Genomic DNA, 21,453 nt, shown 5'->3' with positions numbered 1-21,453 from the left:
CTGCCCCTCGCTCCCCTCCCCTCGGTTCACTGCGCCTGGCGGTGGGTTTTTGCCGCTGCCGCTGCTGAAACCTTTTCTACAGACATGACGTCAAGAAGGCAAGCTGAATCTGGCTTGCATGGGGGGAAAAAAGTGGGGAGGGGGGATCGTGGTAGGTAAAATGGGGGTTTACTTTTTTTTCAAAAAAGTAACAGACGGTTAGAAGGTTCCCCAACGAAGCAGGTCGCCTCTCTTCTCCGCTCTAGCAACCCTGACACACACCAACCACATCGACCCCCTCCGTGTGATTTGTCAATATTGTGCTCTCTCTTTAAAAAAAAAAAAAAGCCTGCAATTTTCCAGCGCTGAAATTTATCTGTGATCTGCATGTTAAAGAAGGGACAAAATAATGTTGCTAGAATCTGTAGCAGCTTTATTAGAGCGGCGTGTTTTGTTTTGTTTTTAGGGGCGGGGTTGAACACACACACACGCACCCAATAACAATAAATCATCACAATAGCAATAAAAGGGTTGCTGGTGTGTTGGATTTGATCAGTTGTTGCCGAGAAGCTTGGTGTACACCTACACACACACAGAGAGAGAGAGAGAGAGAGAGAGAGAGAGAGAGAGAGCGCTAGCAGAGGCGAGAGAGGAGGCACAGATGTTGAAACGGATTAACTGAGCCGAGATTTTCCAAATCCACAGTAGACACACCGAAAAAAAATAATAAAAACCTGAGGTTGGAAGGAGAGATGGAGGGGACGTTCCTCCCCTCCATCTGGGGTGGGAGTCCGCTCTCTTTAGGCGTCCCCACCTTTCCCAAAGCCACGGAGATGCTGATGGCTCCTGGCCAGCCCGCTGGGAAGCCAGGCAGGCAGGCAGCGCGTGTGTGGCGCGCCTTATCTGGGGCTCTCGCAGGGCTGCCATGTTAAACAAGCGGTGCAGAGTGGATCGTGCCGTGTGTGTGTGTCTCTACGTACACTGCACGTCCCCCTTTATCCAAGCATGCCGCCACCTCTCCATCGCAGCGATCTAAGAAGCTAATCGGGTCTGAGTTGCGCACTTGGGGGGGTTGCTGGCTAGCGGAGCGCTGCGATTCTCCGAGAAGCCGGCGAGGCGCGTCGAGCTCCCGGCTTTGATATGTGTTTACTCGGAAGCAAGACGCGCGGAACGCCCTGTTCCCTATGTTCCCAATACACGCGCGTTGCGTCCGGGCTGCGCGCTTACGCATGAGTAAGCCCCGCAGAATTCAGTGGGACTTGCTCCCCAGCAGTGCGGAAGGGCAGGCCGCTAACCAACGGCTAAAATCCAGGCTTACAGAGCGCGATTCGTTGCTAGAGGCGCAGCAGGAGTAGCTCCTTGGTTCGCTCGCCTTTGCGAACAGATCCGCTCCTGACACGCTTATTCGCTGCACCGCGAGAGGGTCTGCAATGCGAATAAGGTTTAGGGTTGGAGGGTCTTCTCAGCCACTGGGCGGTGGGAGGCTGGGGGCGGGACAAGCGGGAGAACTGAGGGACTCGTGGCGAAGGCGGCAATGCGCGAACTTTTCGCGGCGAAGTTTGCTAGAAAAAGTCCCTTTGCCTTGAATGCTTCGCAGCAGACATCTTCGGGAACAGGGCGGCGACGGGAGAGCGAAGCAGTTTTAAAAGCGCAGCGGTACATTACTGTGAACGACACACAGCCAACAACAGGTTGGGGAAGAGGAGAAAACAAATCTCAAAAGAAAATTAACAGCACTTAGTTGTCCAAATGCCCCTCCTACCGCCGCCATTCGCGGTACAGCTGCTCAATTTTTAATCCCATCACAAGTGTGATCACAACACTTTCTCTGTCGTGTTGTCCTAGCAGGCTTTCCAAGTGTTAGCAATTGGCCAGAAGGTAGTGCTTTTGAATAGGCAGGCTCTTCTTGATATGAGTGAGAGATGGAGGATTAAAGCATTAACTGATTTGTCACTACCAGAATCTGGTACCTGCTGCTAAAAATCCATCTGCTCTGTTCGAAATCTGGAGGGTTACAAGTTCCTGGATTTGACAAAAGAGTGTGAGTAGTCCAGGATATTTAGGGGATGTGTTTGAATGAGAGCTAAATGGTTAAAGAAAGGAATTCCTTGAGTGGAACAGAGTTAGACTTCCCACCATCCCAGACAATGAACATTTAATCTAGGTATGAAGGGGACAACAGAGGACAAGATGGTTGGACAATGTTCTCAAAACTACCAACATGAATTTGATGAAACTGCGGGAGGTAGTGGAAGACAGGAGTGCCTGGCATGCTCTGGTCCATGGGGTCACGAAGAATCAGACATGACTAAACAACAAAATCCCTGCCTGGACAGAAAAAAATAACATGTTTGGCATCTGCCTGGCTACTGTAAGCACAGGATGCTGGACTGAATGGGCCTTTGGTATGATCCAGCAGAGCTCTTCTTAAAGCTAAAGGTAAAGGAACCCTTGACCATTAAGTCCAGTTGTGGACGACTCTGGGGTTGCGGCGCTCATCTTGCTTTACTGATCAAGGGAGCTGGTGTTTGTCTGCAGACAGCTTCCTGGTCATGTGGCCAGCATGACTAAGCCGCTAACCAGAAGGTCAGCAGTTTGAATCCCCACGATGGGGTGAGCTCTTCTTAAAGGTAAAGGGAGCCCTGACCATTAGGTCCAGTTGTGACCGACTCTGGGGTTGCGGCACTCATCTCGCTTTATTGGCCGAGGACGTACAGCTTCCGGGTCATGTGGCCAGAATGACTAAGCCGCTTCTGGCGAACCAGAGCAGTTACTGCAATTGTTACGTTATTCCACAATTGGCTTTAATCTTTGTTAAAACACCAGTTTCACTGCAGGTGCCATATTTAATATCATGTGTGGTTAATACTTTTAACTCTGTAAATTAACAGCATTAAAGGATACACATTGTGGAGCTCTGATGTGGGATGGCATATTTGTGGATGTATGATGGAGTGTTTAAACTGTGGCTTCATCCAGGGCTGGCCCTCCCATGGGGCAAGGTGAGGCTGTTGCCTCAGGTGGCAGGATCCACAGGGGCAGCAGATCCAGGTGTAGAACTTTCTTCCCCCCCTTGTTCCCAATGTAGATCTTCACTCACCCCTTTTTCCCTGGCGGGGAGGGAGGCACCATTTTGCATTTTCCCACAGGTGCAAAAATGTATTGGCCAGGCCTCTATCTATGCTCAACCTTTACCCATCTGTCTATATTGAAAACCCTCAAACATTACCCTCAAACAGTAATATGCCTTTCTTCCAAAGAAAGCAAACCTGTACCCCTGGAGCATCTCGCTGCTTGGAGTGGGGGCAGGCATAACAATATGAAATGTGGGAAACTCTCCCCAGTTTCTTAGAGCTAGCTACATTCCCTGGCTCCCTGTTTTCTGGCTTCCACATTTATTCATTATGCACATACTTCCTACCAAGAACCCACCATTTCTTCCTGACCTTAAACCTTCTGCAGTAATTTATTCCAGCTCTTCATTCTCCCTGGCTTCCCCTTTCCGCAGATCCCTACTTCTTCTAAATCTCTTCCCTCAATCCTCTGCCTTTCCTCTTCCACCATTTATGCCATTTGAATTCATATGGTTTTTATCTGGAATGGAAGCTGCTCTGAAAATGTTTTATATGTGAATAAAAGAATATGAAATACCACCCCCCAAAAAGCACCCTCACTTGGGTCTCTGCTTCTTAAACTGCTATTTATTCTGTTACTCCCGCCTGCTCTTCCCCATTGCTTCTTTGCTCAGCACTTCCATGCTTCCTATCCTCTCCTACCTACCCATCAAGGTATTTTGCTGCCCTGAACAGTTGCAATGTACACTCAGAAACCTCCCCCCAGGATCATGAACGTAAGCAGGATGGTGGTTGTAATGATGATCTGATGACAATTCTGGCCTTATAGACAGAAAACTGTTACCATCCTGATCACTAAAAAGGCACAGCTTCCTATGAGGCAGTAAGAGTCACATGGACAACATACATGCACATGCAGCATCCCACACGAGGAAAACTCAAGTGGAAAAGGCCCTTAACACTGCCCAGGGTCGCTATGGATAGAAGAGACGTGCATTTTGCTTAGAGCCAAAACATCTTTCTGTTCAAGCAATGTGGGCTGTTTCCAAGAAGAGATTATTGTTCTCATTGCTCGGAGATGCTGATAAACAGGAAGGAACAGGTAATTATGAGGACACTGACAGTGCCATCCTATGCATGTTTACTCAGTGGTGCTTATTCCCAGATAGAGGGGGATAACTTCCACAACACAATTTGAGTTACGTCACCGCAATGTGATTTCCTCTCTCTTTGATATTCACATGGTCAAGTGGCCTATGACAGTAGCACCTTAAGGCAGGGGTGGCTAATGTGTTCTCCTCCAGATGTTGTTGAATGTTCATTCCCATCAGCTCCAACCAGCATGGTCAATGGAGTTGTAGTCAAGCAATAACTAGAAGGCAACAAGGCAGCCACACCTGCCTTAAGGCTTATTCAGGTGGCCAAGAAGATATGTAAGCACAACTTGAGTGTGACACTATTGTATATTATACATGACTTTCGTTCTCATTTTGTCGTGGAGATATACTTTTCTGTTGTTTTTTAAGAAACCTCATTTCCCCCAGACCTTTAACATCATTTTTTAAAAAAATGGAATAACAGGCTTTTGTGGTGTTTTTGTTTTTTAAAAAAATTCTCCCTATGTGGCTCAGGAAGCCACAAATTTATGGACTGCATTAGTCTGATGTCATCTTCCAGCCAAATCACATATGTACACAGGCACATGCGCAAGTTGTCCTTTCCATCTAGAAATCTCTCTCCTGTCCTCTTGCCTCTGCCTGCCAAAGTTCCCACCATGGGACACTATTCAGTCCAATTACTGCAAACAAGACTTGGTAGAAAAACAGCACAGAAAGCATATATATATATATATATATATATATATATATATATATATATATATAGTTGGCACTAATTACTTTAGCCCAAGGAAATTTTTATCATAAAATTAAAGTTGCCTGGTTCAGCATTTCTTCAGTCAGTAACTTACTACAATAAAAGAGTTACACAGTGGAGCCAAATGATGTGGTAAGAAAAAAAAGAAAAGAAACCTAGCCAGCAACCTTAAGAAATGAAACACATCAGCTTCCACTTCTATGACCTCATGCTAATTTTGATAATAGAAATAGGAACATGCTGCTGTGTGCTACCTCATATCATGCTGTCTGGAGAGGGTATTATTGTGTGCACCTATTCATTGATGGGTACTTCCAGATGACCTGTTTATTGAGCATTCATCCTGATTTGTTTGCAGGGAGACATGGCAATATTTGCTGTTTAATGAGCATTCATTCTACTGTATTCTGTTTGCAGGGAGGTTAGATGACATGGTACCCCTGACATGGCACCCCTGTCAGGGAAGAAGGTGGGGTATAAATAAATATATAATAATTCCCCCACACTTTCCAGTGCATTTTCCTGTCACTTTCCTTACTGCAAAAAAATGCAATTTGTGGGAGAAGTGGCTTTGTTGTGCAAGAACACTAACAGACTTTAATTGTGTAACCTGAATTGCCAGTACCTTACGGAATTCCACCCAAAAAGAACAGCAGTGTCCGTATGATCACTGACCTTTGACCTTCTACTTTGTCATGTTCATTATCTGACGGCAGCCCTGTTTAGGGAAGCTTTTAATGTTTAATAGACTATTGTATTTTAATATTCTGTTGGAAGCCGCCCAGAGTGGCTGGGGAAACCCAGCCAGATGGGCGGGGTATAAATATATTATTATTATTATTATTATTATTATTATTATTATTATTATTATAGCTGACTGGTTGGGTCTATTAAAGTGTGGCAGAGATAGTTTGGTGTAGTTAACACAAGTGTTGGACATAGCTTAGGAGATAGGTATTCAAATTATTCCAGCTCTGAAGCAAACCGGGTGGCTTTGTGGAAGACAGGCTAACCTGCCTCTCAGTTTTGTGGTGAAGGCAAGTGAGATAATATGCCACAATATGCTGCTTTAAGGAAAGGTAGAATAAAAATGCTGTTAGTAATGCAACACTGTGCTGAATTGTTCACAATATATGCTTCTGAAAGATTTGTAACATTTCTTCTTATAAAATACAATGGAATTGTCTATTTCCATTTAAAAAAAAATGCCACCTTGAATATAAGTATAGGCTTGCAAGTATCTTAACAAGTAAGTGTGAATGAATCAGTAATCATTAAAATGACACTTCCTGAAGTGGGTGAAATGGAGAGAAAGGTCATTTTCCAACTATCACTATTTTATAGGGTGGGTCAATAGCAAGGTTTAATATGGTTTCAAATTGGATGGGGGACTACATGCTGAGATTCCCGCATTGCAAGGGGTTGGACTAGATGATCCTTGGAGTCCCTTCCAACTCTACAATTCTATGATAATTTTAGGTTTGCATAATTAAAATGAATTAAAGAGCTTTGATGCTATGGTGCAACATACACACTTAAAAAAACCATCATGAACATGATGGGAAAATGCACTACAGTGTGGAATAATCAATTGAATCTATTTTCCAATACCTTGAACTTCAATGCTGTATTCAAACTAGCTGATGAGCAATGTCAGTCTGTCATGGTAAGGAAACTCAGTTTTGGGCAGGAATAGCCTAGATTTACCAAGCCATTAATTTAACAAAGATACAGCCATAGTCTTATTAATATGGGAATGAGCCGAAACTAGGCAGCAATCCTATACACAGGAATCCATCTTACTGTGCAATGTTTTACATCCCTGCTTAGAAGTACCAGTGGGGCTTACTTCTAAGCAGGCATGTAAAACCTCACTTTTATTCTTTTGAAATCAATGAGAATTAAGTTAGTTTGACTCAATTCTCCCATTGGTTTTAACAGTAACTAGTTTTGTTTGGATCCAACTCATTATCTTTATCTAAATAGAAACGCAGTTTCTAATGTTCTGTATCCCATGCACTCAACGTTCTGTCACAGTTCATAATGACTAAGGAAGAGGTTTGATCTACCAGCAATTTCTTACTATTTTAAACTGTTATGTTAATTTTATTACCTTATAGTATATAAATACCAAATAATAAATCAATATAATACATTACTGGAGTACAATCCATTAGGAAACACTGCTTTGCAAACTCTCATGGTCAACTCTCATTCCTTTATTGTGGACTTGGTTGGAAGACCAATTTGAAACTCGTAACTGTAATATACGATAAATAAGCAGCAAGTTTATTCATGCTTTTAGTTAGGTTACATTGCCTGTCATTGACTTATCTTTGATTTTTTTAAATGTATTGTTTTTGATGGATGCTACTACTACTACTACTATTAGTAGTATTATGCTTTGCAACCACATGCTAGATAAGCAAGAAGTGGGGATGGAGGGAATGAATCAGAATTATTAGAAGAGGAAGACAATCTTCTTGGTGGATTAAGTTTTACATTGAGTTCAGGGATTACTTGTGCTCACTGGAACTAGTAATGCAGAAGGCAGAGATGCCAACAGTAACTAGTGTTCTAAATCGCAATGCCAATCACCCTAAAAGGACATATTTCAGGGTGTGTGTGATCATTTGTTATTCCACATGGGCTCAGCATGGAAGTCAGAGCTACTGTTACACAAAATCAACAGTTGCTCACCTTGTTTCCTGTTTCCTATACTAACATCTATCCAGGTGATATAGGAGGAACTACCCATGTGATAGTTGGAGAAACGAGAAATGCAGTTACAAGGGAAGGATCTTTATCACAAAGTGTTTTTAAAACCAAGCATCATTTCGCTTCCTTAAATAGTCTTCTCCATAACAATTTTTCATATGGCTACTGCATATTTTATCTTCCTAGGCCTATTTTTAGTAGATTATCTTCACACTCTTTTGGGAAGTTATGCTTTATACTATAGCACCACAAGAGGATAAATGTTTCATACACACAAAAAGAGAAGACAAATTATGCATCCTGGGAAAATAGTTGGTAATGTCATTAAATTAGCCTTCTTTGTGTGTATTTGTAGGAACAGAGAAGAACAGCCTGATCCTAACCATAGTTATTCAGAAGTAAATCCCACTGAACTCAATGGGATTTAGGCTGCAATCTTACACCCACTGACCTGGGAGCAGTGGTGGATTGATGGTCTATGCAGCCCTGTGTATAGTCCTTTTGGGGGCCCTTTGCATTCAGCTACATAAACACGGCTATGCCTGAAAATATGATGGAGCTAAATGCATAAGCATAAGTGAGTTAATAACTTCAGTTTTTAAATGTACTATTATATTACTATACATTGGAATCTGCTGACCTGGTGGACCCTGCCACCTGAGGCAGTAGTCTCATGGCCCTGCTGCTATAGCATGAGGACCTTCAAGGAAACAATTCTGAGGATGTTCAGAAAAGATGCATTGGTTCTTGGGTCTACCAGAAAAGTAGACCTGCCAATGGGACTGGATTGCCATCATGCCAACAGAAGGGAGGGAAAACTGCACAACCAGGACTGAGAGCCAACAGCTTCATTAACATACAGTTTTACTGTCACATAGTTTTTCTACACGGAGATAGAAGCAACCTGCTGGCCATAGCAATACTTTGGGTTTGAGATTGGCTGAATGGCTCCCTCAACTCACAGTCAGAAGGCAAAGCTTTAGGCTTGGCTGTGATGTGACCTCAAGGGGGGAAAGGTTGCAGGTGGGTAAATGTGGCAAGCTAGAGGGTAAGCTAGAACCTTTCTTTCAGATGGACTAGGGTTATTTAGATTGCTTTACTTACTTGACTGAGCCTGGAAGTAAATCCACATCAAGGAACAGGGAGGGTGTATACATTTGTAATGCATTTGCTGAAAAGGTTGATGACTATGGAGCTAAATACTGTATGTTTATTCCTGATCAGTGCTGTGTGGTGGCTACTACTGAAACTTTAACCTAGTCCTGTTTAACTAGGGATGAGTACAGAAAAAGAACTGGTGACTGCATGGTTCCTCTAATTCAGCTCAGTGCAATATTTGCCCTCTTTTCATGACAGCATAGAGCACCGTTAATTCAGACTCAGTATATAATTTACAATACCCCTTCTGTGATGCTATTCCTTAATCAGTATTCCTTCCCTCTACTACATTGATGCCTATGATTATTCTTCCCTGTGTGACCACGTTGTATCTACTTTAGATGAGTCATATTCTATTGATTCCAGTCAATTATTGTATGGCAACAAGACATGCTGGTTTCAATTATATCCTTCAGTCTAAAGTGAATTTTTCCCAGGGTCATATAACCTACAAGACTGATTACCAAACTCCAAAGCAACTTCCTAAATGTTGATCATAGTAAGATGATGTTTCTATTCAACCCGCACTTAGTGAATCTCCAGGCTGGGAGAAAGAGGCTGTGTACACACACACACACACACACACACAGCCTTTGAAACTCACAGGGGTTATCTTATGTACGTAACAGTTTGCAACTGTTCTTGCATCTTTGTGTGATGTTATAATCTAAAGCAGCACAACTATCTGTGTTGTCTGTACAGGTCAGCATGTTTTCAAACTAGTGCTCAACAATGTTCTCTATTACCCTCCTGTCAATTAGTGTTTCCACAGACCTTTTCCTTCTTTAAAATATAATAAACATAATAATAATAATAATAATAATAATAATAATAATAATAATAATAATATTTTGCATTCTCTCAAAAGAGAGGGGCTAGAAACTGGTGTTTTGATATACAGTGGTACCTCGAGTTACAAACCCCTCAGGTTACAAACGCTTCAGGTTACAAACTCCGCTAACCTCGAGTTGAAAACTTTGCCCCAGGATGAGAACGGAAATCATGTGCTGGTGACGCAGCAGCAGCAAGAGGCCCCATTAGCGAAAGCACGCCTCTAGTTAAGAACAGTTTCAGGTTAAGAACAGACCTCCGGAATGAATTAAGTTTGTAACTAGAGGTACCACGTACCTATAGACAGAGGATCTATATTGGTTTACAGAGGTGGCTAAGTTATTGTGCTGCTTCCTATTTTGTCCATTTCATTCATAGGCAAGTTAAATGTGGTGCGGGGAAGTAGTACAGTCCTACAGGTCAGTAGGTTTGCCCCAATAGGAGATGACTTGAGAAAGTGCTCTCTGTGTATGCATGTATTCAGCAAGTGCTTGAGAAGTGCATTCTTGATGCAAAATGGATTACAAACTTTCCAGCAGAATGCACTTTAGAATGAGTACAGGGTGGGGACCAAAGGCAGACAAACTACCCCAGAAGGAGCACAACATGTCCCCCATCAGAGATACTACCCCTCACCTAATACCTCATACACCCCTCAACCTGTATATTTCTAAATAAATGTATATATTACAAAACACAATAAGTTTCCTATGACCTCCTTCCAAAAGAAGCCCATTACAGGCAAAAGCTTCACCCCTGTAACTTCTGACTGCTTGGGCAATTAATGTATATGTATCAGTGCACTGTTTTGGCATAAAGAACACAGGCCAGAATATTTATCCATCAAGCCCAGTACTGGCTGCTCTGGTTTCCCCATCTCCTGTTATCTAGATTGAGTCTGGGACCTTCTGCATGCAAAGCATGTGCTCTCCCACTAACCTATGGATTCTGCCCTGAATAATGTAGCTGCCATTCAAAAGGTGCTTAAAGAGGCCTCTGATTGAAATAAATGAAGGTTGTGCTGCAGCAGTACTTGGCTTCTAACCACTGTGTGTCACTTTAGGCATGAGAATATCAGCTACTTAATGCTCTGAACCCCTGCCAGCATAAGATCAATTCAATGCCAGAGTAGTGCACGCCAGGATTTATAATACTGGATTGGCACCTGTGCTTTCTTTCTAACCTGTGACGTGCCAGGTGTCACGTATTTTGCTGTAGAAGACTTTCCAAATTTTTCTCACTTAATGTTGACTTCAGGTATGATGATGATATATGCTTCAAACATCACTTTTTTAAAACCAGGGATCATTTTTTTCTAGTACTAAATACTGCTATGGGTGGACAAAACTGTCAATTTTTTCAGCCAGTTCACTGCATTTCCACATCAGCTTGGAATTTAAACTAAAAAAAATTCTCAGTAAAAGTATCAACATTTTAGTATACTTATAATACTCATTTAGTACACATTACATTTATTTAATGTAATTTTTCCTAGTATATGCATTTTAACAAGCAAATTCCCTAATTTTTATGCACTTTCCCCCTAATATATTCAGTTGTGTGCACATTATTTGGTTGGAGAATAGCATCACAAAATTTGGAGATGTTCAAATGTCAAAGGATAGCTGTGATTCATTTCATGTATTGTTTGGGGAAGTGCAAGTTAGGTCAAGTCGCGGACGACTCTGGGATTTCGGCGCTCATCTCGTTTTATTGGCCGAGGGAGCCGGCGTACAGCTTCCGGGTCATGTGGCCAGCATGACTATGCCGCTTCTGGTGAACCAGAGCAGCGCACGGAAACGCTGTTTACCTTCCCACCGGAGCAGTACCTATTTATCTACTTGCACTTTGACATGCTTTCGAACTGCATGCTCACCTTAAAATGTGAATTGAACTACATTTGTCCTCCAAACATCCCAATTCAATCACAATCCTCAATTTGCTTTTTGGATATACCTTTTAAAGATTTTCATCATAGTAATTTTGGATTAGGGTCATAATAAATTCACATTTTTTCCACTTCAATCAATATTTGCCTTTAAAAAATTGTTACCATTAGAAGTCTTAACAACCCCAACAACCCCCTATTCCTTTTGCCATATTATACAAATCCTCTTTGCTTTAAAATTACCAATTGCACTAAGATGAACAATGATTTCTTTGAAAAAAATTATATGAGGGTGTTCTGGTAAATGTGGCACGTATTTTTCATTTCAACCAGCAGGTTGCATTTTGCCATTGCAGCACTAAACATTTTTACCTAGAGTCATTCTTTTTAAATTGTTCACTGAAATAAAATTGCAATAAAGCTGCTCAGAAGAACTCTTTTTGTTACCATTAAAAAATCATCATCAAAACACCACAAGCAGCTGCTACACAGTCCCTAATTGGACTGGTTAAATCATTGACTGTAAATCTGTACGTTTTATTACACTGCTACTTTGAATAATTGTTCTCTGAGGACATTCGAAGCCCCATTTACAGAGACTTTTGGAAAAAGTGTTATAGAAGTGTTGGAAGCATGCAATAAGAAAAAAGAGCTGTTTTGTTCAAGAGACATAATGAGGCAACCCAAAATATTGTTATGTACTAAATAAATCAAAATCCTCTCCCAGCATACCATGCAAAAATTTCTAAAAGACATTAATTTTAAAGCAATCACCTTGGCATGGGTGGTAGAAAAAGAACATGGTCTCGACTGTTTGGTGCTGTGGATGTGAACTCCAAGACCACAGTATGATCCAAGCAGTTATCAACTAGTCACCTGCACCACAAATGCATTTCTAAATAGCCATAGTTTTTCTTACAGAATTCAAGTAACTGCAGTTGCGCAAGAGTGGTGGAAATCTCTAGGCGCTTGCAGCTACCACTTCTATTATTGAATAAGCTCCAAATTTGTTTAACAGTTGAGTAACAGTTGAGTATTCCCCTTCCTCCTAATTTTATGCCTCTTCTCCAACAGTAGAAGAAGAAGAAGAGTTTGGATTTGATATCCCGCCTTTCACTCCCCTTCAGGAGTCTCAAAGCGGCTAACATTCTCCTTTCCCTTCCTCCCCCACAACAAACACTCTGTGAGGTGAGTGGGGCTGAGAGACTTCAGAGAAGCGTGACCAGCCCAAGGTCACCCAGCAGCTGCATGTGGAGGAGCGGAGACGCGAACCCGGTTCCCCAGATTACGTGACTACCGCTCTTAACCACTACACCACACTGGCTCTCCAGTAAAGCACTCTATGCCCACTGTACTATGTACTATTTTGTTTCTTAGGAGTTGGACAAGAGACACTGGTACTTCATCCAGCTACATTCAGATCTTGGGTTTCTCCATTGATTTCTACGGGCAGCTCTCACGTCTGTCCATGGAGACATTTAAAAATAGTTTCTCCGTGTGAACAAGGAAAAGATCTGTACAGACCACAAATGTATCTTCCTTTTACAGTCACCCCATTCAATTCATCTGCCTACTCAGTTTTTGTTGAGAAATAACTGGGGGACATCAGATAATCCTGAAGTCCCATGTGTGTGGGGAACTAACTATGAAAGAAAAATGGCTAACTACCTGAATTCAAAAAGCTTGCAGGGCTTGACTCTCTCTTTGGCCAAAAGAGCCCCCAGCAGAGTTTAAAACACAGATCTATGCAACGTTTACAAAGAATGGGAGATATAGGTTGTCCCAGTATTAAGCACTTAAAATTGTGCTCCTCACCTCTACCCCCATCAGAGTGAATAGACCATCAACTTTTGTAAGTTTAAATGCTTTACTTACAATAATCACGTCTCATTCGTGCATCATTCAATACAACAGCAGAAACAACACAAACAATGTATTCTTGATTGCAAACTTGGAGTCTGGGCATGGAGCACCAGTCTTACATGTCTGCTCAGTTTACATGATTCAACCAGAAGAAAAGGGGATGTGACACCATAGAGTCTGCTCTAAGAATTTAGAACTCTGTGGTCCTTAACTCCTTCACATACTAACTAGTATAGATATGTATTGTTACTGTAGGTTTGACTCCAAAAACTTCCACATTTTCAGTTTTATCTTTCTCTCAACAACAGCCAGACAGCATTTCATGGGGACTGAGCAACCCGCAGCGTTCGTAACCCAAGATATGACTGTATTTTGGTAAACTTCAGGGTTCCCCAGAGTCTGATAATACCTCAACTCTTGTGACTGGCTTTTGCAGTTTATGGCTATATAAATGACAGCATTCAACTGAATTAGAGTACAGTATAAGCAGCCAAACACAAGGCAGCAGAGGTGGCAATCCAGCTTCTACAGGGAGGAAACCTGTTGGAGTCAACAGCACTGGGAGAAGCCAGAACCCTTGGCTCAGACCACCGCTCCAGTCGCTATGCCTCTATACCAGGGGTCAAACTTTTTCAGCAGGGGGCCGGTCCACTGTCCCTCAGACCTTGTGGGGGCCGGACTATATTTTGAAAAAAATAAAAATAAATGAATTCCTATGCCCCAAAAATACTGTAACCCAGAGATGCATTTTAAATAAAAGCACACATTCTACTCATGTACAAACACGCTGATTCCCGGACCGTCCGCAGGCCGGATTTAGAAGGCAATTGGGCCGGATCCGGTCCCTGGGCCTTAGTTTGCCTACCCATGCTCTATATCCACCTTGTCAGTTGGAAGCTGCCTTATATTGAGACAGTCTATTGGTCCATCTAGCTCAATATAGTCTGCCCTGACTGTCAGTGGCTCTCCAAGGTTCCAGACAGGGAACATTCCCAGTCCTACTGGGAATTGAACCTGGGGCTTTCTATATGCAAGCAGATGCTCTGCTCCAAAAGAAGCAAATAATAATAATAATAAAATTAAAACAGAGGGACAGGCCACAGGTTTACAATCTAATAGATATGATACAAAAATGGAGGGAGAAAGAGAAGAGGAAAATTAGCAAATTCATATAACCACATAACTGTCATGACCAAGTGGAAAGGCCTATGACGGGAACAGTTCTGGGAGGGGAAGAACCAAATGGCAGCTGATCCAGCAAGGCCAAGTAAGTGGGTCATGTTGTCTTGCCTGTTCCTGTAGTCACCTGTTCCTGTAATGCAGCTAGGTAGAATGCAAACTAACTTTTTATCCTCTCAGCAAATTTTTGAGATAGCTCATTATCAATTCTCATTTTACAGATGAGGAATGGAAGGGGAGAGAGAAAGAGAGAATTTCCCAAAGCAACTCTATGGCAGAAGTTAGTTTTTTACTCAGCTCTCAACCACACAGGATTTAAGGCAGCACTGCCACTATGGGTTCTTTTATTAGGAAGGGCGGGATATAGGAGATAGATAGATAGATAGATAGATAGATAGATAGATAGATAGATAGGTTACTGTACTACATCCACTCACTGCTAATGGCTTATTCAAAGGATACTGACTATTATCCTACCATGCCTTTTGCCTCTGTGAAGGCTGCTCGAAATTTCCCACTGCTAGAGAAAGCCAAGCAATGGTATTTACTGGGCCAAATACTAAAAGTATTTAAAACTCAGGCTTCAAAGGCTTAAAATAAAATGTATTCCTTAGGGGAAAGTGCCGAAAACAGAATAAAATGGATCACAAACTTCTGCCATCCAAATGAAAAACAGACATATGCAAAAATGTTAGCCAACAGTTGAACAAATGGTGAGAAAGAGAAATGGATGCAACAATTATCTTTTGGCACCAGAAAATACAGAAAAATGAGAGGGAAGGAGAGAGAAGACACACATCTTCATTGTAGAGCTTCTCTTGTTTGTTGTTTGCCCTGACCTCTGACAGTTGTTTCTGTGGGACATACTTCTGTTTTGTTTGACCTATATGGCACTACTTTAGCTTGGAACTATTTTACTTGTTTTTATTATTGTATGATTTTTTTATGGTTGTTGTAAATTGGGAAGGATTCAAGGTCCATGAAGGAGCATCTGCTTTGCATGCAGAAGGTCCCAGGTTCAATCGCCAGTATCTCTAGATAGGGCTGGATGAGACCCCTGTCTGAAATATTGGAGAGCTGCTGCCACTCACTGTGTAGACAAGATTGATGGGCCAATGATCTAACTCAGTAAAATACAGCTTCCCATGGCCTGAGACCTTATGGTGAAGTAAGGGTATGAAATTTTATTAAAATCGTAGAGGCTGTTGAATTATGTATTTTCCAAATCAAACATTTTAAAGCTAGGTCGAAGAAAGAAACTCCATAGTCTAGAAGAGAATGGAGTCACATTAGGAGAATCCATATTGTAGTGTAGTAAGTGATTTGGTGGAGGTGTTGAAGTCCCTGACAGCGATTAGATGGGCTGTCCTGATGTAACAGAGAAGAGAGGAGCAGAAGGGTATCTGGTGATCATTGGCAGAGCTTCTTAGAGCGGGAACATTGGCAGAAGCAAGGTCCAGGATTTAACACACTGTGCCCACTAGACAATACACATAAGCTTGCAGCCGGTTTGACAAAAGGGAAGATTCATGAAGACAGAAACTCTGAATTCATGCAGGATGAATAAATCAGCTGCATAGCATGCAGACTGAAACAGAAAGATTAAGTGTCTTGTCCTCCTTGATGCACAGTCTTCTTAGCACATATTTTAAGCACAATTAAGCATGATAATTTGTCAGGATAGAGTTGTTAATAATAACATGGTTTATCATGCTTCTACTTTTCTACCTTATTTGCCCTTGGAAAGCTTCCTGCTTTATCTCTTATTTCTTGCTAAGGCTCAAGGCTAACCTTGTCAAGCAACAAGGCAAAGCAATGTGCTTCAGACAACAGCACAACGGACGCGGTGGTGGGGAACTGATGGAATCAGGAATTGGTAGAATGGTACTGTAAGACCTTTTTAAAAAACTGTTTGCCCTAGCGGGGGTGGAAAAGCATACCACTTGGGCTCCATTTCAGGCAGCAAATTATTTGTGGCTGTCACCATTAAGGCCCTTGTACAGAACATGACCAGATGTAGCTTCCTGACCTGCCCATTACATCTAGGAGTGGCACAGTAGAATATGAACTCACTTAATAACTTTAGGATAATTTGGGTGGGAAATGAGTTTGCTTGCCTTACACCCTCTGATATTTGAATTCTACATTTACATCTAAACATGTTAATTTATAAGGTGCAGATTTGTATCTATGGAACCATGTGCAAAATATTTGGTGTGGCTTCTCAGCAACACAGGCCACAACTGGCTTAAACAGTACACCTGTGAGTTCACACATTTCTGTCTATACATATACAGTAATGTATAGGGACGCGGGTGGCGCTGTGGGTAAAAGCCTCAGCGCCTAGGGCTTGCCGATCGAAAGGTCGGCGGTTCGAATCCCCGCGGCGGGGTGCGCTCCCGCTGCTCGGTCCCAGCGCCTGCCAACCTAGCAGTACGAAAGCACCCCCGGGTGCAAGTAGATAAATAGGGACCGCTTACTGGCGGGAAGGTAAACGGCGTTTCTGTGTGCTGCGCTGGCTTGCCAGATGCAGCTTTGTCACGCTGGCCACGTGACCCGGAAGTGTCTCCGGACAGCGCTGGCCCCCGGCCTCTTGAGTGAGATGGGCGCACAACCCCAGAGTCTGTCAAGACTGGCCCGTACGGGCAGGGGTACCTTTACCTTTTTATATACAGTAATAAAAATGTAATAACGTCCTCATGCTACAGTTTGTTTGGCCGCAGACAGGTGGTGCTGCAAACTACAGTATGAAGAGATTGCAGCAGCCCCACAGGAGTTGCCCTTTTCTTCTTGCTCCTCTGCCTGCCACCCCTGCAGGCCCTGCCCCTTGATCCAGATCCCCAGTATGGCTACTACTGCCCACTTATCCTTGGAGGAAGAATCAGATAAACTATTAATAATTTTTTTAATACAAGGCATCCATTGATTTCCAAAAATCACATGCCTTTCCCCAAGAAACAAAGATGATTTCTCACTTTGCATAAGAGAGACATTTATATTAGCCAAACTTCTAAATATAATATTGCATGTCTACTTTGTGATTCAAACAATATTTTCTTTCTTGGCTCAGGAATATATTTTCTTATTGATAGAGGGAAAGTATGCCAGTGCTTGATTGTGTGTTAGAATTATTCTGAAACAAGGGATAAAACAATTAATCCCTACCACAGAAACAATACATGCTCTATTTTTATATTTCAAAAATGCTCTGTCTTATAATTTAACTAGACACTTCTTAATGGGGGTATGTGTGAGAGTTTCTCTCATATTATCAGATTTGAAGTGCTTACTGTAGGGGGGAAAATCCTAGGTTTTGTTTTTCAGACTGGAGTACTGCATCCAATCTTCTTTAGTACAGATTCTATTTTTGAAATGAAAGGGGGAAAGGAATCCTGCTTCCATAAATGCCTGAGCTTTCACCACCCATAATTCATTCTTTTTCTGCCCAAATTTATGACTGTAGTGGGGCCTAGGAAATGTTCACTACTATCCCACCTGCCAAAAACAAAAAGCCAAAGGACCGGATCACAAGTGTGACTAGCAGGTCCCTGTGATCAAAGGCGGCTGCCCATAATTCAGAGAAGACGACAAGGTCGCTAATAAACAGCAGTGAACTGTGCCTGCTTTTGTAAGTTCTGTGTAAAATCAGGGACACCAAACAGTCATAATAGATGGGTTTAATTCTCACACTGAACATACCAGAGCAGCTGCAGGCAAACTCAAAAGCAGGGGACCAGATTAAAGCCAGATCTGCCCCGTTCACAGTATGAAGTGAGGGACATGCAGCTAGCTGCATGTGCACCAAGACTCTTAGAACAAAAAGAGTGCATAGATGAGAAAGCTCACTCCTCTCTATAGCTCTCATCACCCCCCAAATGTTTTATTCTCTCTTGAGCCAGTAGCAGAGCTCAGCTGAGGAGAACAGTTTTTTTTTGGGGGGGGCAGGGCCTTCTCTACTGTTAGGCAGCCATCTCAGGTGGTGTATGAGGGACCGCATCATGCTCCAGGTGATTCCCTCAGGGACTGGGGTCCCAGCATCAGAAGATACAAGCATTCACCAAAGAGGACAAATCCAAATTAAACAAGGTCAAGCAAAGAGAATCAGTCTGTCCAAACACCATCCAGAGACAATCTCACAGGGCATTCAGGAAACAGAACATAAAGCCATCAGTACATGTACTGTTTCCAGCAACTGGGAGACTCGGAAGGTAGGCCTTATATCCTCTGGCCTCCAAACCCACACATGCTAGCAGTGAAGGAGTATCAAGGATTGCTTACTCACAAATAGACTACTTACTCATACATAGGCCAATGACTCCTACAGTGACATCACTTTTCAGCCTGGATCTGAAGCCTGCGCTATCAAGGATTGCAGGGGTTGCTCCACTTCTTCCTCAGAAAGTCCCCGGGGTTCTTTATGAAGCCAAAGGCTCCCTGAAAGGGAGTATCAGCATTGGATTCAGTCTCTTCCCGCGCCCCCAATTTCTCAAAGTCATCAAATTGGGGGTGTCTGATTCATCTTCTGAGGGCTCCATGTCTGATACCAGGTCAGGCCTAGATTCCAGGGCAGAACAGGGTGGTAGCAGCAGTGAGGGGACGTGTAGGCCACGTCACCAACACCTCCTAAGCTAACTTGCTGCCCTCAGGTACAGCAGGGAACGCTGTTGCAGTAAAATACAACTGCCAGCTGGACTCCGCCCACCTTTTTGTGTGACTGAGGTGGACTTTCTGCCTTGCAATTAAACAAATAGGTCCCCCCCCCCTCTCTCTCTCTCTCTCTCTCACACACACACACACACACAGCCCAAGATGAAACTAACCACACTTTTAATTGGCAGAGGTTTTGACTCAGTGACAACAATACAATAAGAACAAAAATTAGAAAGAATCTAGTCAAATAGTTAGCTGACTTAACCTGTTGGAATTAAATTATGATCCCTTTCACTGCATGCTCTGATACACATAAGGCCATACTGAGCCTTGGGTAACTGGGTATAATCCCACCTAAAATCAATGGAAATACATCTGATTAGCCCCAGTGCTACATTTAAGCCTATCATAGCCCATTTCTCTTGTTAAACTATAATTGAACTGGATAGCTGGAGATATAAAATACATGTCAGAGGTAACTGGCAAGCCAAATTCTGGATGGGCTCTGCACCTAAAAGTCCACTAGAATATCAACAAAATAGAGCAATATATTGGAAAGAACAATATAGAGCAATTTCATTCTAATTTGGCATCAACAGCCTTACTTAAACTTGCTCTTACCATGACACTAGGGTGAAATAACATTTAAAAAATACACATGAATGTTTATTTTTTATCCAAGGCTGAAGGCAGTTTGAAAGAGAGAAAGCAGTCAGAAGCTGATTGTTGTGTGTACCCTCATCTCACCCCACTTTTGTCTCCCGTAAACTGGTTTCATATTATTTCAAAGACCTGTACAAGCTGCTTGGCTAAACAATGCAAATGGGAGAAATTAAATCTGAGTAAATCTGGATGCTTCCCTCAACCTACTTTCAGCTGTCTTAAAATCTGAGGTCTCATCCACATTATACATTTAAAGCTTCCTACCAAATATATTGGGAACTATAGTTTTCCCTCCACAGAGCTACAGTTCCAAGCAGCCTTAACAAACTACCATCCCCAGTATTATTTGAGGGAAGCCATGTGCTTTAAATGAATGGTGTGGATATGTTCTAATAGAAAGAAAAAAACCAAACTTGCTTTTGTGTATAGGAGGCATGTGACCAAGCCAAAAAAAAACCTCAGGCACCTCCTCATAGTTTGCTCTTGCTTTGTGCTCAAATGAACTTTGGATGAATTGGCACCTTCTCCAAACTATATACAGTGGTACCTCGGGTTACATACGCTTCAGGTTACATACGCTTCAGGATACAGACTCCGCTAACCCAGAAATAGTACCTCGGGTTAAGAACTTTGCTTCAGGATGAGAACAGAAATCGTGCTCCGGCGGCGTGGTGGCAGGAGGAGGCCCCATTAGCTAAAGTGGTGCTTCAGGTTAAGAACAGTTTCAGGTTAAGAACGGACCTCCGGAACAAATTATGTACTTAACCCGAGGTCCCACTGTACAGGTAGCTGCTCTATCAGGTTAGAATTTGGAGATTATTTTCATAGAGATGATGGAAAAAGCAGGAAGAGTAACTGAATTATGTGCTTCAATGCTGAGTTAATTTATCTGGCTACAAAGTTTAATTACTTTAAACCTGTGCATTCATAAATGAAAGCTTAATTGATTAATTAGTAAGGGCAAATTTGGGGACTGTTGTCATTCCAGTGTGTTGCTATAACAGGAAATGCAAAGAGGAAAATCCTGGCCTTTTTTACATTGAGCAGTAGCTTTTATTAAGCTGTCAACTCAATTGTATGCTGTCCACATTTGAATGAACTTCTGCACACCCAGCTTTACTTAGGACTGGGTTGTTTACATTTACCTTTGCTCTGCATTTCTAGGCACAGGTCCATACTTTAAAACTCCTTGCCTGAGCACTTTTTATTTTTTATTTTTGCCCTGGCACTTCCCCCACACAAACCCACTCTTTACTGCTGAATCAGAGCAAACGAAAATCCACAGAAAACCCGAATTGCCATTTGTTTCAACTCAGTATTCAAGAGCAAGTTTTGCAGGGCAAAAAAGTGCTTGGACACAGACCAGGACGTAGACCTGTGCCTATCAAGCATAGGGCAAAAGGTAAGTGTGGATGAGCCCTGTTTTAAATTTCCTTCAATATCTCAAAAAAATACTGATATTGAAAATGTTGCACTAAAACACCTTTATTTAGATTTAATTGATTAACTAGTTACAAGCCAGGTAGCTAAGCAAAATTGTCGACACTCAAACTTCAACAAGGGAGCAACTTGCAT

At 42.3% G+C, this 21,453-nt stretch overlaps 1 protein-coding gene across 16 annotated transcripts in view; it reads right to left on the bottom strand.

The window, feature by feature from the left end:
* CACNA1C (calcium voltage-gated channel subunit alpha1 C) overlaps positions 1–21,453 on the bottom strand; it is a 518,169-nt gene that overhangs the window by 462,219 nt on the left and 34,497 nt on the right. The gene's annotated exons all lie outside the window — the stretch shown is intronic.

This window comes from Podarcis muralis, chromosome 10 (genome assembly GCF_964188315.1).
Source record: "Podarcis muralis chromosome 10, rPodMur119.hap1.1, whole genome shotgun sequence".
Lineage (NCBI taxonomy): Eukaryota > Metazoa > Chordata > Lepidosauria > Squamata > Lacertidae > Podarcis > Podarcis muralis.
The sequence above is the reverse complement of the archived record's forward strand: the minus strand, read 5'-3'. Positions and strand labels throughout refer to the sequence as shown.